Source organism: Lepeophtheirus salmonis, chromosome 13 (assembly GCF_016086655.4).
Source record: "Lepeophtheirus salmonis chromosome 13, UVic_Lsal_1.4, whole genome shotgun sequence".
Taxonomy (NCBI): Eukaryota; Metazoa; Arthropoda; class Copepoda; order Siphonostomatoida; family Caligidae; genus Lepeophtheirus; species Lepeophtheirus salmonis.
In genome coordinates, this window is record NC_052143.2 from 34,671,395 (window position 1) to 34,690,619 (window position 19,225).

Genomic DNA, 19,225 nt, shown 5'->3' on the forward strand with positions numbered 1-19,225 from the left:
AATAATTATTCCAGAAGAGTTAATCCTGGTGATTATGGAAACCATTTCTCCTAATCCCAGAATCTCTTTTTTCCCCAAAACTTCAAAACTGTATCTTTAGGTGGCATTGGAGGTCTGACAGGGGGGCTCCATCTTGTTACCATACGATTTCATGGCCAAATCGGCAACATGGCGGTGGATTATCTCCTCATGGACTCCAAGTTCTCGTCTTGTATGGAAAATGTGGGATCAGAATCCATACTTTCGACAATAATTTAATTTAAATCACCCTTGTCATGTACAAAATTTCCCCTAGGAGCTCCTTTAACAATTCTATTATCTTATTTTCCACCCCAATAATCCTGTGGGATCCGAAAAATCGTATTTTCTCAAACGTGATGATCATTGTTTTAAGAAGACGTGTTCGCGAAGATAATCAATGGCACTTTGTCTTTGATATTATTGCTTCAACAGCTATTGAAGTGTGCCATACATCTATGGAAAGCTCTAGAAAAGACGCTTTGATAAATAGATTTTTTTTGGAATGTGTGACCAAAATATTATCGATAATTAAGCCTATAAACTTCATAATCCGCACCTTGTAGATTATATACTTTGGTTTTTGGGAGGTACGCCGAGCCATATACCTATGCTTAGGTTTTAAAAAGAATTCAACTGTTATCAATTAATTGATCGTTGATCTGCAATTTATATACATACCTTGAAGTTATTTATTATGTCGAAAAGGGATTTATATACCTATATTTTCAATGAGGAAGCGTACCTTAAACGAAATGATGTAGTTTGAATAGAAGCGGATTTTTCCAATTTCAAAAATATGTCTACGTATGTAAATATGTAAATGGTTCATATATTCACTGTTTTGTGTATATGTAATCTGCTGTAATCCTCTTTCTTCTACTTTGATTAAATTTAAATTTTTACTATACTGCAGCATTTATTTATAGGACCATGAAATGAGTGAAGAAGAGTAGGAAGAATGGCCCGGTCCGTCTATCCCAATTATACATATATAATATTACATACATTTATGAGTGACACATTTCTTATTAATAAGTAGTCCTTCTATTCTTCTAACTTCATATCTAGGCAGCCATTTTGATACTAGGATTCTAGAACAGTGGTCCCCAACCTTTTTATAACTGCCCACAAAAAAATCATAAGTGTCTCAGAGTGGTCTAAGATTTCCAGACCAAAAATCAACACATATATTTGCATAGTATTGCAGCTAGAGATAGAATAGATCCACATTTTCTCGAATCTTGGTTGTTTTGCATCTTTAGACATAAATATTTGAGTAAGCATTGGGATCTGTACCCTACATCAAAGTTAGATGAATACTTATCTCGGAATTCTATGTACATTTTACCCAAAGTTCTGGCCTTAATAAAATAGGATCTGGGTTAAGATTACATCATTAATTATTACTCATGCCGAAACAATGTATATCAGATTTATTGGCGTTTTGGGTTCTTATTTGCATTCTTTTTTTGCATTTTCGGGCTGGTGCCAGACCTTCTGCCAACGCCAAGAAGCAATCATTGCCGCCATGATTGGCTACATTAATAAACTGAGACATACATCTATTTATGGTATTAATTTTGTTGAAATTCTATTATATCTAGTTGAAGTTTGAAGTTCAAAGTGTTCAGATTTTAATGGATCACTCGGTACATACATTATACAATAATAAATACAATTTATTTGGGTCATAGATTGAACTTTGAGTCTTAAGATGAACCTGAAGTTATTATGACATATAATATAACATTTTATCTTACACTTTTGGTTACATTTTCATGAAAGTTATGCAATCAAAATATATTAATAGTTTTAAAAAGCTTGTTCCCCTAGATATATGATAATTAGTGATGTCAAAATAATGCTAAAAATGCTGATAAAAAACTTGGAAATGCAGAAAGAGGAAAAAATGCAAATAAATCTAGTAAAAGAGGATGTATTCTGGTAAAAAAACCAAATACATAATTAAAATTTCTCAATCAAGCAGGTCCTTGTTCCATTGAATTATCACCATCTGGTGCGGCTAGGAATCGTCTTCTTAGAGTACTTCTCCAAGAAGTCTTTGAACTCCCTGTTGTTGATTTTGCAAGGGGGATACTAGCAGAGACCAAGGCCTTCGCTAGGTCAGTATTGAAGATGCAACTGCTGTTATCGTTGGAAGTATCTTTCATTTCAACAGTTTCTGTTTCTATTAAACTTTAACTGTCTTGGCTAATTTATTCAGGCTCAGTTTGGTAACAACAGGCACTTAAAACAAGGGGTGTCACCAGAAAATTCGGGCCCTGGAAATGATATTAGATACATACAGGGAAAAGCTACCTTATATGCACACTGAGTATTGCCTCAAGTTCCTGTAGGGGGCCCTGAAAACTAAGGTTGCTTTAGACAATGGTTTTCAAAGTGGGTGCCGTGAGTGAAGGTTAGGGGGCGCAGGAAGATGGAGAATTAAGGATTGCTTTCATTCGGAACATGCATAGTACATATGTTTTGTATAAAGGGGGCCTCAGTTATTAATTAACTATTGAAGAAGGCCTTGTCATATATAAGTTTGGGGAACCCTGGCTTAAGAAATGTTATAGTTATTATATCATAGTGCCCGAAAAGCTTGGAAGTGGACTTGGATCCATGATCTACACCACCCTTCCTTCTTTTATTTAGAGCGTCTGGTGCCTAAAACCACTTATTTAGATCCATAAGAAGCCCTTAGCTATTTGGAACTCAAATACAACTGTATGTGCCTGGCAACGTAAAAAAATCCTAGGAAAAAGCTGCAATTACACACAAAAAAACTCTGGAAGTTGACTTATTGAATAAAGCTAATTTATTGTTTATTTATTGGTTGTAGTTCTTGAGCATTTAACATTTTTAGCCTGAGCTACTAATTGGTTCAAATAAATTACATTTGGTTTTTATCATCTACTCAAAAATTTGTAGACATGTTCCATTTTAAATATAAAAAAAAGTGAATTAATTTGTTTCTTATTAACTTCTATCCCAGTTATATAATAAATGACGCATATTAATGCTAAAAACATATTAAAATATGCCAGAAAATAATTGGGTCCTTATAGGGTATTATAGAAAAATAATTTCATTTTTAAATAAAATAGAAAGCATTCTATCTAGTAGGTAGTCTGATATTACATTGTTTTATCTACCGAGGTACAGGAATGTAATTATAGTATTTCTCTCTCTCTCTCTGTCTCCCAATTCATAGTTAATCCTTCATACATATTACATACATGCCATGCACAAACAGAAAGTCTCTATGCAAATTTACTTAATTTTATTTTATTATTTCCCATTTATCCATCTTTTTAATTCAATTCCTTTTTTTTACTGTTCAAGTCATTCGCAAGAGCGCGAGGAGAAGGCGGGTGCGAGACATGTGGTACACCTGAATTAAGATCCTAAGAATATGTATGAGCTGTCTCTTATATGATTTTACGGGTGGGTTGGGGGAGAAAATGAATTACTCCTATAAAGAGGTGAACCTCCTACATTTCAAATAGGATGTAAAATTATTTTTGGGTACACTGTACACGTTTAGCCACACTTCATACTTTCTCTTTCTATCTCAAAATTGGAAACAGCGACAGCGGAAAGTTGAAGTTAAATTATTGAAACCTTTTAGTAATAAAGAAATAACTTTTTTCAATGATGCGATGCAAAAAAAGAGAGGGCCTATGTGTCGATCCGTGGACTGAATATGAGGTTGGAGGAGATTACAGTACGATGGGAAGGGACTACGAGTCGATTTGTGGACTGAATATGAGGCCGGAGGATATCCCATATCATTATGTAAAGTACTACGACTATTTTTACAGTGTGATCTCCTCCAACCTATATCCTCAGTCCATGGATCAACTCCAAATCCTTCGTTTCCCTCCCATCCCCACTGTATACTATTCCTTCTTAATAAAAAAAAATGTATTTTAGTCGACGCCTTACTGCTCAAGGGAATACCGGATTTTTTTTTTAAATATCCACCCAAAAAACGAACTAGAGTTTTTAAAAAAGTCACTATTAATTACTTCATATTTTTTGTCACTTTTCCAAAAGTAACATGGGCTTTATACTCACAAAGTTAATGTGAATATACGAGTATTTAAATGAAATTGCATAGATGTAATGTACACACATTGTGAATAGTTCCTTGTTTGTATGACATAGGTAAGAATTCCCCCAAGAGGGAATTGAGTGTGCCTTGGAGGGGGTGTTTAAAAACATCCATTAAATTCCATTATACATCACTTAACACATAAAAAAAAAGGAAATTTGTCTTTACTAATAAAATTAAAAAAAACTATTGAGAATATGGAATTGGGTAATGGAGGATAAAAGGTTATACACAACTGGTTGTAACAGTAAAATTATTGATTAAAGTGCATATACGAGAGTTGTTTGAAAAAATACATGCAAAGTCTAAGAGATAGCACTTCTAGTCGGTGAGGTGATTATTCCTTGCGAATCCAAAAGACAGTTTTCGGTAGATTCCTGGACGTGAGCAAACTGTTGCTCCTCTTGAGTCATGTTATTTATGAATTTTTACCTCCATTGCTCTCAATGACGGCCTTGAAGCGGCCACGGAAGGTGGAACACACTCTGGCAATGTAGTCCCTTCTCGTGAGCTTCCAATCCTTCTCCATGGATGCTTCAGGTCGTTGACATTGCTGTGGTGTGATCTGCAGGCCTTGGACTCGACTTGCCACCAGAGATAGAGTAATCCAAAGGATTCAGATGGGGGCTTTAGAGAGGCCACAAGTTCTTGGGCAAAACTCCATATTCTCTTCCATCTAGGGTTGTACAACATTGGCTGTGTGGGCGGGTGCCCCATTCTGCTGGAAGACGTAGGACGCCTTGCCCGACTTCACCCACACACCTGTATTGGATACGTGTCGGAGGTCTTCAGATGTGTCTTCAAGGCAAACAACCCTATTGTTCTGCTTTTAAAGACGGGATCGACAGTGAATGTTTTTTTCATCTAAGAAGAAGATCACACGGTTGCCATGATGCTTCAGGTCGTTTAGGAGGCGTTTGGCTACTAACTAAACATAACCTCGATACGTGCCTGTAGTGCCACCATCTCTTGGACTTTCTACGAGCTATTAAAACAACCCTCGTATATTTGGAACTCACCAAGGTACCTCCAGGTTGCAAGACTAATGCCATTTCTTCCTCAATCAATAATTTTCGTTATCATGTACTTTACATGATTACATATAAATTGATGATTAATTATTATTTTTCCCCCTATGAAATACTTCCCCCTTGTATATACTTCGAGTATAAAAGTTGGAGTATTATAAAATGTAAAATAGTGCAATGAATTACACTATAGCAAAATCGATTTTAAATTAGATTGTTTTTAGTAAATAAATGTGTCTTATGCGATTAATTAGCTTTGTATGCCATATTTACACGCTCTGGATCGCAGCACAAAGTGCGACATTCGATCAAAATTTCAATAGATAATTTTAGAAACTAAATAGTTGACCTTCCTTAATTACTTGTTCCAAGGAGGAGATATTGAGTGTCTGACAATTGTAGTTGTAGAAATGGATAATTAATGACTAACGCTGTTCAATAAGACGCATGAAATGTATTGTTTCTTTTAGAATTGTGTAGCTTTTTCTTTTTTTTGGATACAACATCTCTCACACTCTTTCTTCAATTCCCAACTCGAAAGCTTAATCATAAGCTTCTACACACCTCATTCTAAGAACAATTTCCAAGTACTATTTGTTAACTTTTTATTGTATTTATAAAAATTCCACTTCATTTTTTCTCGGAAAAACTTTCTTAATATAACTTACTCTATTTATTTGATTCGTTTGGGTTTATTTAGTTCTGTAGGAATTACTTATTTTTATTCTTCTTTTTCTGGATTTGACTTTGTTTTAAAGTTTTCTTTTTTTGGCTTATTGTTTTTGTTTTTTTAAGGTATACCTATAAAATTGCATGTGAAGATTAATGTAATTGCAGGAAATCCCCTCATAACGGGGTTTCAAACTCTGCAGATTTTGCAAAGCGCTGTGTTTGGATTTATTCTGAATCCTCGTATTCCGTTTTTTTTATTTATAAAAAACTATATTTTGAGGTCGAGCATAATTTTTGTAGTTGTTGTTGAGTTCGTTCATACTATGACTATACCGGGTGGTCCAAGTGAAATTTGACATGCACTTTTTGGGTGCATAGTGAGTGGAAGGCCTGCAGTATCCATCATCCAAACACCGAAGCCCTGAACGTAAGCCAAGTCATTAATGCAGCCAAGGCTGCATTAATGATTAAGGTACAGCGAGGTTCATGGAAATACAAGGTTATACAATAACGCGTGTACGACTGATGTTTGACTTCCGCTACGATTTTTAATATTGACGGCATAGTGTATGAGTGGTTGCGTGTTTTGTCAAAATCTGTTTTTCTTGCCTAGCAGTCGGTACGATACATTAAATTATAGATTCTAGCAAGCCCGATTACAGGATGGTCTAACCTTGTATTTCTATTAACCTTGGGTATAGCCACCAGCCAATCTTTTTTTTTTAGCTGGTTTCAGAGTGCATACTTAATATTCTGTTCCACGATTTTCCTTACAGGTATCCCTCTACAACATTCATAAAAAAGATGGAAGGGGGACTCCTTGCGATCCTTGGAGAAAAAAGCAGATCCTCTCCTTTTCATCGTTTTTCGACTTGTTAGTGAAGACTATTGATGTAGCGAGACGATATCGTAGCCATCTCTCTCTCTCTCTCTTGAGTCGGTGAATGGATTTCTCATGACCGATCTCCATCCTCGTGTCTGTTCTATTCAGCTTTCAGATTCGTTAATAAACTCAACGAATTGGGTGTGGATACTTTTATTTTTTCGAACAAGGAGTTGAAGAATATGAGCCCCAGATACATTTCACATATGTAAGTGCCCTTCCTGTCCTGCTTGGAGACTTTTAATCGCTACAAGTTCACAAATAATTTTTCTATGTATAGGTATATTAAATAAATTTCTATTAGATGTCTACCATTTGACTCTATTCCGATGAAATGAAGTACAACTTGCATGCTGGAGAAATAATTATTTACTACTAGATAGTGTATTCCAAAAATGCGTAATCTAAAAAGTGGGAAACTCTTTTCTTTGTTTTTGAGATGATATGATTTGTAAAAAAATAATTTTAGCGTTTAATATAATTTGATTTCATTAAGCATAGCGATTGATGTCTTGCCTTACAAGAAAGAGAGAGAAAGAGAAGTTAAATTGAGCACTCACATAATTGCCTTTAGTATATATTAGTAGACGGAATTGTAGCACTAAAAATGGATAAATATAAATATAGAAACCAAAATTCCCCAGAGTGTATTGAAAGCAAATAATTTTCAATCCCCCTCTATCGACTATTTATCTCTCTATACAGCTATTATTGTACGCATGTGTCTATAGATAAATTATACTCATTAAGGCTTCACATTTTTTCATTTGTATTCATAGAGGGTACGTTGTTAGTTAAGGAGTAGTATTCAACACTCCTAGTGGACAAAAAATAAACTAATCAAAGAATATATATCGAACCAAGCTTTATTATTTACTCATCTCTATTATGCAATTTTTGAGAGTCAGAGTATTTTTTAGAATATGCGGAAGAGCAATATTGTAGAAAACATAATTAGCTGTTGATTGCTGAGAAAAACATTTTCCTAGTTGCCACCATGAGCACACAGTACAAGTAGTCGGGTGTCTCTAGGACCACCGTCTTTTCTGTCAACAAGTTCGAAACGGTGAAGAAGAAGAAGGGTTCTGTCAAAAAGGCCAAACTGGGTCCGAAGGAGTTAAAGTAAACAGCCCAGGCCAATCCCCTCACATCCATAAGGCCCGATTCAAGAGATCTGGGGATTTCACACCAGACAGTCCAGAGAGCTATCAAAAAAAAGTGGATGGACTCAAGAATGTATAAGCTGCTCCAGATCTTATATGGAATCGTAGTATACTCCTATGAGAACTGAGGAGTGATGAATTCGATATAGACCAAGAATAATCAAGTAAAACCCAGTGATAAATAGAGGGAGTTCTCATCTTCCAGCTACTTCAATGAAACTCCTGAATCAATTCCTCCTGAAGTCAACTATACTTTGTATTCTACCCAAAGAAAACTCTTTGATCGATATGAGTCCTTCATATAAAAAAAAAACACAAATTTATCATCTAGAACACAGTAATAAGTGATATATCAATCCATTTATAAGCCTGAATTCGTCTATTCAGTCTTTATGGACAATTAAAAATCCGGTGCACTTCAAATTCCCTAATAGTTATTACATCGATTTGTGAAACCTTTTTTTGTCATTGAAAAAAGTAGAAGATGATATTAAACTCTAAAGGTCATTACAAAAACAAATGGATTGTAAGTAGTAGATGAAAGTAACCATTGCATTTTCATGATTAGTCTATTACAACATTCTGACATAGTCTTCCAATAAAATAAAACCATTATTATTGTCAAACTGGATGTGTTTTTATTCAATAGACACTCAAACGAACAATAAGGTTATCTCTGAGATTGAAGATGAACATACTAATTTTTATATAATCATAAAAATAATGCAAGGATAGGACTCCAAAAGTTATATTTATCATCATGTTGAAATAAATAAGTTATGAAATAGTTTTTATATACGTAATACTTCCTATATAAGACTAAAATTACAATCAGGTAGATAAAAATACTCATATGTCGATTTCATATTTGATCTGAGGAGGCTAAATCTTGTATAAATTATAACTTATTTATAGAATATAAATCTTTTTAAAAATAGTATTTTTGTAATGGACAGTTTTAAGTTAATTTTAATACAACCCACTAAGTTAAATACTTATAATATTTTGCTAGGAGTAAAATAATAGATGTAAATCAATAACGTGTTATAATTCTTTTTCCAAACTACAGTTACTTTTTTATTCACTATGAAGTTATATTTACACAAGTTTAGGAAAAGGAATATAAATTGAAGTTTATTAATTTGGCCGAGCAGTCTTGGAATGATTTGCTTGATTCTATGATGGATATAAATAGCAGTGACAATATCTTGGGGATGTTGTTTTGTGTTAATTTATTGAGTAAGCTTGGAGCATATTTTAAAATTTATTATCATATAGAACGAAAAACGTATCCTTCTTAACATTAACATTGATCTTGATTTCAATTAGTATTAGAGAGAATTATAACAGGTGGAAAAATGTAAGACGATCTTCATTTATATTTTTAAATGGAAGTTACTTGGAAGTGTGATTTGAGCATTTTTGAAGAAATCTTTGAAATCAATGAGACAGTCCTTATTCATGAAAGCATGCTCAGCTTGAATTATGGCTTCATTTTCACTTGATATCTTAGCAGACGTAGTTGCTTTGGAGGTGGTTCTTTGAGACTTACGTTTCTGAGTGGAGAGATATTGCAAAGATTTAGAAATATGTGAACTGCAAATGGTGGCGAATAACTTTTTTTTAAGTTTGTTCTCCTTTATGTATCTAGTATTTTCGAAATTCCCTTCCTTTGTCAATAATATCACAGACGAACTGCCCCATCCTGAAAGTAAAGGGAACAAACTCTAGAATACTCCAAAGTTGCTTTGTCTAAGAATAACTCTTAGCTAGAAACTTGGAGTATTGTTGATGAGAGAAAAAATGAGGTGATATGGAGAGATTCATTGATTCAGTTTCGTAACCAGGATAAAAATAGCTGATAAAACATTTTTTTTTGGATAATGAGAAACAAACTTGATAGATATTTTATTGAAGAAAAAAATCGTATAACTTTAAATCTCCTCACTTGATCCTCTCAATGAAAATTCAAACTGAAATTAAGTGCAGCTAGGCGTTTTATAAATATTTCAATGACGTTGTTTCTTTATGTCATTGGTAAACAAACACATGTATGACGTATTTTGTTCTGATTATGAGCGTAAGGAATTTTAATGGGAGCCCTGATACTCATACACTCTTCTTTAAAAATAATTTTCACGTCATGACGTCGTCACTCTGAGTATCTTTTAAGATCAGTTTTACCAAATAACCGAATTTTATCATGTTCAATGAACCATAAAAACCACGGCTCCTAAGGACTTTGCCACTTCTTTGAATTACTATAAATTATGAGTACTCATATCAACAGATAAATTTATCATACCCTTGCAATATTGAGAAAAAGCAGCCAGGCTTGCTTTTATGTGATCACCATACATATACAATATATGGAAATATCAGAAGTGAATAAAGAAGCAGGGAGATACACAATAATATGTATATGTATGGTAATAGTTTAGAGCTGTAGAGGGGGTAATAGTTTATACCACTCGTAATATATATAACATACATATGTATAAAATATAAATGTCTGCAGTATTAAAACTTTTGGAACATTAAAAAGTATTTATTTATTTTTCTGAGAAAATGGAAAATATATGTTACACTTCTTTGCTATAAGCTATAAGTATACATGTATGTATATAATATTGAAGAAGTTAAATAATATTAAAAAAATTAATATGATGGAGAGAATATACATTGATACAATTGAAGTTTGGTTCAAATATGTTTACATAACAGAGGGGAACAATTAGGGGGGGGGGAGGGATTTTGAACAAATGGAACTGAAGACAATAATAAATCTATTTTAGAGCACAGAGTCCAAAATAGTTTTCTCTCAGTCATCTGAATTCTAAAATATCCAGGAATTTTTTGCTCTGCAACATAATTTCCCCCTATGACAATTTTTCTTCTGGAAAAAATTCAAAAATCCACAGCTATTCACAAAAAAATTAATTTTTGGAAAAATATTTTAAATATTTAATTTTTTGGAAAAAAATTGAAATATTAAATTTTTTGCTCTGCTACATAATTTCCCCCTATGACAATTTTTTTTAATTTTTTTTTATTTGGTGGGATAAGCTAGACAAAGAGTTCTGCTGTACATATGAACAGTGAAAGTCCACATACCACTATACTCTTTTTTTTCTATATTAGAAAAATGAGTATTCCTCAAGAGAATGAAATTAGATGAAATTCATAGATACATTCATTTCATATATATATATATATAATACAATTAAACATATGAAATTATATATTTTTTTAATTCTATTTTTCTTCATCTTGCCAGAAGAAATATTTTATTATGAATAAGTATACAGAGTAGTACTATATTCAACTTTATAAGATTTTATATTACATATACCTATACATATATAAATATTGAAAGTGCATACATATTATATATTTGCTTAAGGAAAAAAGGTATTTCAATTATTCATTGACTTTTTTATTATTTATACTTAGAGTTGTAAAAAATATGAACTGACTAAGGGGGTCTGCAGAATTATTTATCTATCTATATATATATATAAATATATTTATTTTTTAGGTTGGGGGGGGGGGAAGCTTAGTTTTTGAAAATTCTCTAAAAAATTAATTATTTTGGAAAAAAAATTCAAAAATGAAATTTAAAATATTAAATTTTTTGAAAAAAAAGGCTTAGTTACTAACAGTAAATTAAATTTTTGAAAAAATTTAAATAATAATTTTTTTCCTCTTCTGCATACTGTGCCAGAATGACTTTTTTTAAAAAATAAATCTTTCAAATAATTTTTTTTTAAGAAAAAACAAATTGAGCCCCTATTTTTTAAAATAAAGAAGAGAAATGCGCCTGTTAGCTTGAGTTAACTCCTTGACTTATCAATAGAGATAGGATTTGTGTAAGAGTGTAAATAGAAGGCGGGAACGTGACATATGGTACATCAAAGTTAAGACCCACATAATACTAGAAAACTCTAAGGTAAGGCCCAAGTACACCTGCTGAAATTGGGTATAGAAGAAGTTAAAAATTACTATTACAGGGTTGTAATTTCGGTTTTTGGGACTTTTGAAAAAAAAAATTCAAAAATTACATGTTAAATATTAAGTTTTGTAAAAATTAAAGTTCAAACATACAAAGCTATTAACAAAAAATTTATTTTATTGGAAATAAATTTCACACATCTTTTGCAACTCACAAAAATTAAATTAATCAATAATTTTTTTTGCCCTACTCTATAATGCACAAGAAGTACTTTTTTTAAGGAAATAAACCTTTCAAAAAAAAAAAAATGAACCCATTTTTGTGTAAAAAATTTTCATCCTGACCAAAAAAATCCTGGTAAAAAGCAAAAATTAAATATTTTGGAAAAAATTTCAAAATCCATATCTATTCCCAAAAAAATTAATTTTTTTGGAAAGATAATTCAACATCCCCCCCAGCTGTTCACAAGATATAAAAAATTTTGAAAATAATTTTAAATGCTGGAAAGAAAAATAAAGTATTACATTTTTTAGTAAAAAAAAACTAAAATTCCTTAATTTGGGTAATAATGAGGCTACAGCCCTTCCAACACACCCGCTGCGGACGCCCCTGAGTTATGTACCACTTGTAAAATATTCTTTTAAAATCTCAAGTACCCCCTGGAGTGCCTCCAAGTAGCCCAAGGGGTCATATATTATTTTACTGGTTCGTCCCACAGGAGATCAAATGGTGTTGAAGTGTCTCCACCAGTTCCTAACTGAGTTTTATATGCTTGCCCTAGGAATTGAAATAAGTATAAACCAGTGTTCGAGTCCGGACTCGTATCTTTTCCTCAGTTAATATGAACTCCCCATCTACCATAAGCATTATTTTTCAACAAACATACAAAAAATAAGTATTTAGTGAAAAATTTACTTAATGGTTTCATAGTTAACCGCTCAACCAAACTCCTACCGTGTCGCACTTTTTGAACAACTCAAGATACAATTCAAACATATGAAGCACTAAAAATGTGGTAATTGATTAATTGTTACTTTCAAGTAAATTTCATTTAAAAACCTGCATAATATCCATATCAATAATTTTGTGATTCCGATAGTTAAAAAAAGGCCTATTCTTTTCGATTCCGATACATCGGTACACTCTTAGTTTTAAGTCATATCTTTTACAACTTTATCTATAGTCCCTCCCATTCTACATGGATACAACTCCATTTTTTATATCCATATTATTATATTTACTATATAACTCTAAATATATACTAAGAACAATACAAAACATATATATGTTTATAATGTTCATAAAAAACATATTTGAAGCTACAAAAAAAAATCTAACAATTTATGGTCCTCTTATCAAATAATTTTTGAGGACAGTTTTACTAGTATTTTAACTATACATACATATATGTGTAATGTGTATGTGTATCATCTATACACATGGGTTTCTATATATTATGTAGTCGCATGATAGATGTTGCTTGTTTTTCAGAATACTCATAAACGAAATTATATAAAAAAAATGAAGGATAGGAGAAAATGGATTTAGATAGAATATTTTCAGTCTTTTTTCATGTGAATACAAAAATCCAAAAAGAAGAAGACATTTTAATAAAAAAATCAAGTCTATACTAGACCTAAAGCCTTTAAACAGGCAAGATGTATAGAGTTGTTATGGGTCAATTAATTGGAATCGGAGAATTGGTTGTTTTTTCTGGAATTGAGACAAGGAAAATAATATTTAATTTGCAATTCTGATTCTTACATATTATTATTTATTACTCGTATTTAACTATTTATTACTTTTTTAAATTATGAAAAAAATACCCCCCTCATAAATTAAGGAAATATTTGATTTTTACTTGAAAATTTAATTTTTCAAATTTTATATCCTAAAGTTTTAACTTTCTGTGAATTAATATGTGTTTTCTTTATTTGTCTTTATTTTTTGTGAATAGTTGGAGAAAATTATTATGATCATATTGTAAATTCGAATATTTCTTTTAAAAATTGGAAATATAATTTTTCCAATTTTTAAAAATAATATTAATTTTTTGTGAGTTTTTTCAAGAAAAAAAACTCACAAAACCAAGCCATCCCCCAAAAAAAAAAAAAAAAATATATATATATATACATATAATCATCCATGGTGACGGCCCTTATAGCAAAATGGTATTTTTAACCTATTATTTATCAATATTATAGAATTGGAGTCGGCATCAGGATTATTTTTTAATCTTCCTATTACTAGTATAAAGTATTTTCACTGACGTCATAAGTTACATTATGATTGAGGAGGAGACAACATCTTGGGGTCTCAAAGTTGATATTTTTACGGCGGTGTCCGTAAGTTAATCGTACAGCAATCATTAGAGTTCCGTAGAGCTATTATTACTTACAATCGATGTTGGCTTTTAAAAAAAGAAATTGATGCATAATTTATCAGCTTTCATATTCTGTATTACTGGTTGTGATAAGTCACCAAACAGCCACAAGGGAGGCAAAAAAGCAACTGGTTGCAGATCCTCTTCACGCCTATATATCTGTAAAGGAGGTCGTGGACATATTGAATTGCTTAGTTGAGCTTGTCTGTTAGGCAAGGAGGCTCATTAACAAGGCCTAGAGCCTCTCCAGAAATTCTTGAAGTGGAGGACACAACACCATTGTCACTGAAGACTTCTTAACCAGTGTGTAAACCATTGAGTACCAGGATGTGATGAAAGAGGTTTTGAAGCCCTAATTGGATAATAACTATCCCGAAAGTGATGACTGTTGGCAACAACTCAGTAACTGGCTATAAGACCAAAGCAAATCAAGTTGCATTCAAGGAAAAATTCACCGATTTCTAGTTCTCATTTGTTTGGCCTCCCTCATCACTGGACTGCTCTCTATCGGACTATGGAATATGGGTCTACGTGGGGAGCAAGTCCTTCTAAGTCCTCATCCGCAATGTTGGTTCTCTGAAGGCATTTGTCGAGAAGGAGTGAGCTGATATGTCCGATGATTATGTCATCAAGGTGTGCCAGGCCTTCAGTTCCAGACTTAAGGCCATGATGGTTGCAGAAGGAGGACATTTTTCGAAATATTATTTTAATATTAGGTGACGTAAAAAAAGTCTGAGAGTTGTTTGGCTATATTTTGACTATAAAAGTGACAAAGATAGGATTATCCGATTAAAATTGTTCCAAACGGTTTTCTGCCTAATCTTCAGTTCTTGTGCAATAGAATAAGTGCTCACATTCTGGTACAACTCGACGATTTTCCAATATTTTATCCACATTTTCGACGTCCATATTACCATCGTTGAAACCACCGCTTTAATGTTACATTTAATACTTTATGGGTCCATATACAGTACATTTTTTTTTGTCAACTGCTCCGCTTTTTCACCTTGTTCGTCGTGATACTGAAGAATGTATCAAATGTCCTCTTTTTTTACTTCCATTTTGGAATGCTGTAACACACAATTGGTTATACCAAACACAAAACTGTAAATGCACTTTTTTTAACTGTACGCTTAAGCTTTAAGTATACTTTCAGCTTCTTTTTTTTCTTTTTTGGATGCAATGTATTAATGGTGAGATATAGCTCACTTGAGACATCTAGCGAGAAAAGATCAGAACTTTTTACTAAACCAAATATTAAGTATATTTATTATAAAAATATATCCCTGATACTCAAGGTTAATAGAAATAAAAGGTTATACCTTAACACTTTTTCCACTGATGTTTGACTACCACCACGCTTTTTATTAGTGACGTCAAAGAGTATATACTATTACTATTAATCATATAATTTCTATTATTATATAAAAATGATACGTCCAAATCAGTCAATCGTTCTCAGCAGTCGGTCCGGCACATCACATTGAAACTTCTAGCAAGCCCAATGACATTATGATCTAAAACCTTGCTGATACTATTTACATGTCCTTCTTAATGAAGTTGATTTAAATCTTACTATAAAAAAATGGTACGATTTTCTAACGCACACTGTACATGGAATGACAAATTTACAATAAAACTTGATGACTAGGAGACGTGATACCTGGATCGAATACTACTTGATGACAATGATAAACACTGATATTTGTATATAATCAAAGTAATATGTACTGAAATTTCCAATGTAATGTCGAAATATTTTTTTTTTTATCGATTAGGGACGAGAAAAGTAAGATAATTGAAGAAAAATATCTTATTCTGTCCAATGTAACGGTTTATTTATATCTACAGTATAGAAATGCTTATGCCGTATCATGGAATTCTAGAGACCTGAAATAATTACGCATTATTTTTATTTCCACATGAGGGGAATGAAAACTCTGTGTGATTGTACAAATATAATTGGATTGGATGGTTTTTACGTCAGATATAGGCTCATCCGTAAGATGTACAACAGGATCAGACCAGATGTCAAAAAAATAAAAAAATATGACTGTTCATACCTAATTCATTGAACTCTAGATACCTCTTATAAAGACTGCATTTTTCTTTGAATGAGTCAATTTTTCTTATATTATATATGGACAATAATAGGGCCCAAATATATTGTGTTAAACATTTTATTGAGATGCTAAACTACAAATTTCAGCAAAGACTTTCTTTCATTATTTGATTGCAATTATTGTTTCTTACAAACACTTTTAAATGTTGATTTTAAAACTTTTGAACAATATACTTATTACTTGGCACAGACAGATATCGTTTAATATAAATTGTAATTATGATTACAATTTTCTTTATAGAGTAGAGTCCCCATAGTACTTTTCATGCCATGACATAGTCCTATATAGCCCTGTGTTTTTTTTATTTGTCGTTTTAGTTGAACTTAGAAATGTGAATGGTTTTTTGAGTTTTTGTTCAAAGTTGTGCTTCAAGCTAGATTTTTATATCAAATTATATTCTGAATATTAGTACCGTCAATATGAGTTGTATGAACGATTTTCTTGGCGTACTTCTGAAAAGACACTGGTCCATATAGGGTTAGATTGAACGGTATTTTTTCATGTCAATAAGAAGTATTCTCAGATGAAAACACGAAATACTTTATGATCCAGTTTTGTGGGCATAAAAAAAGTAGCATTACACTAAGCACAATAACTCACAAACGAAAGAACAAGTTGTCATTAAATTTAGATAGCTGTCTTTTGAAGGTTGGTACTCTCTGAAAATGAGGTGAATTTAAAAAAACAACAACTATATATACGCGTGAAGCGCAGGAATATTCAGCCCGTGTGCTTATCTCTTAAGAATTACCAAAGAAAAAAGTATCTAAATACAAATTAAGCACTAAGAACTGTAAGTGTATAAAGTAAAAATAAGAAAAAGGATTGTGACTCAGGTGGGGGCAAAAAAGGAAAACAAAATGACGTCGATAGACTTCCATATATTGTAGAATTCAATTACTAATTAAAAAACATTAGTTGAAGAGAAGGGTCCTTGTATGTAGGGTACTCAATAATTTTTAGGGGGGAGGTATTATAAGTTGGAATGGGACATTCAGAAAAACACAGTTTATAGTAGTAATGTGCTGCGAGCTGAATTTTGCTCCTCAAGTATTTTCGAGTTTATTAAAAAAGAAATTGAAGAATTACGAACTATACTCGTTACTCGCTTATTAACTCGTTTATTCTCATTACTCTCATGGGTATGAAACTTAAATTTTTGTATAATTAATAACTTTGGGGTGATAAAGACAAATATTCATGGATTTAGGGGACTACAGCCTTGCCAGTCCACCCCATTTGGATGCCCCTGATACTACCAAACACTTTTTACACGCTAACTAATTTGTCAGTCAACAAAGCTCTCTTCCTCTTGATGTCACCAAGATACTTAGGGAATTTTTTCTTAAGTATCTTGGTGGACACGAAATTTTTTGAATCCGAACAAAAAAATAATAAAATGACTGATGAGTAGAGTTGAGATGTTTAGAATGAAAAAAGGAGCGCGAGTAGAAGGGGGAGCGAGGCACATGGTACAACTCAAGGTTATTCACGATTATGGGAGACCATCATGTAATCGGGCAGGCTAGAATTTTCAATCTGATGTATTGTACCGACTGCTGGGCAAGACAGGCAGATTTTGACAAAACACACGCAAGTACTCATATGAGTCTATGAGGCATTATTGCTAGAATTTTCTGTTTAATGTATCATACCGACTATTTGGTAAGAAAAAAGAGATTCTGACATATCACGCAACCACTCATATACTATGACGTCAATATTAAAAGCGTGATGGAAGTCAAACATTAGTCATGCACGCGTTTTAGTATAACCTTGTATTTCTGTTAACCATAGTAAAACTGAATTATGACAATTGTTAATATCAACTGCTTGTTATAGGGTTTTGGGTGGGAAAATCAATTATTGCTAAAAAGAAGCGAACCTTCTACATTTAAAATAGTATTATTGCTGGGAAATATTATAACTAAGTTTCAATTGATATATATTTATTTTTCAGAGAGAGAAAGATAAGTTAACATAGCGAAAGAGCATACGCAATAATCGTTTTTCCTTTTCTAATTTTAAAGGTTAATTTTTCTATACAAATACTCAACTGATGAGTTAAGGTGTGTAAAAAAAAAAAAAATATAGCGAATAGGAAAAAAAAAACCCGATTGATGCGTGTGTTCTTTTTTCTTTTTGTACATTATTTAATAAGTTGTGTATGTGTTAGCGTATCCCTCTAAAAGAAGAATTCTCGTCTATCCTTGGTGTAAATTGTTTTTCAAATAAATTGATATGAATTTAAATATTTTCAAAGCATATAGGAGGCAGCTGATAATAACAATGGTTTAATTCAATAGTACTAAGGTTAATAGAAATACATGGTTAGATCAACATGTAATGTAATGGGGCTAGCTAGAATTTTCAATCTGATGTATTGCACCGACTACTGGACAAGACAGACAGATTTTGACAAAACATGCAACCACTCATAGTTTATGACGTGGCTATTGCTAAAATTGGCAATTTAATGTATCATACCGACTGCTGGGCAGGAAAAGCCAAATTTAGACAAAACATGCAACCACTCATACACTATGACGTCAATATGAAAAGCGTGGTGCAAGTAAAACAGCAGTCGTACACGCGTTATGATGCTATAACCTTGTATTTCCATTAAACTTGAGTAATACAATATGTCTTGCTCCCGCCCTTTCCTCGCGCTCTAACACATATCTCATCTGTACTGATGATACAGGAAGTACATATTTCAGTCTCTAAAGCGCAATCTGTCTAAGCTTTAGCTGCAGACCCTCGATGCTAGATGCAAAACGCCTCCGGAATATCATTAATGTAACTTCCTCTAAGACTAAATATGACTGTTTTTCATTCCAACACACTTCCATACATACAGATAAACTCTGATTTATTAAT

At 32.4% G+C, this 19,225-nt stretch overlaps 1 protein-coding gene and 1 long non-coding RNA gene across 7 annotated transcripts in view; one reads left to right on the forward strand and one right to left on the reverse strand.

The window, feature by feature from the left end:
• LOC121128356 (TBC1 domain family member 2B) overlaps window positions 1-19,225 on the forward strand; it is a 263,354-nt gene that overhangs the window by 138,380 nt on the left and 105,749 nt on the right. The window lies entirely within an intron of this gene.
• On the reverse strand, window positions 8,503-9,905 carry LOC121128552 (uncharacterized). Its single transcript, XR_011783258.1, has 2 exons — window positions 9,784-9,905; window positions 8,503-9,592 (listed from the first exon to the last, which is right to left on the reverse strand). It is a non-coding gene; the product is annotated as an uncharacterized lncRNA (long non-coding RNA).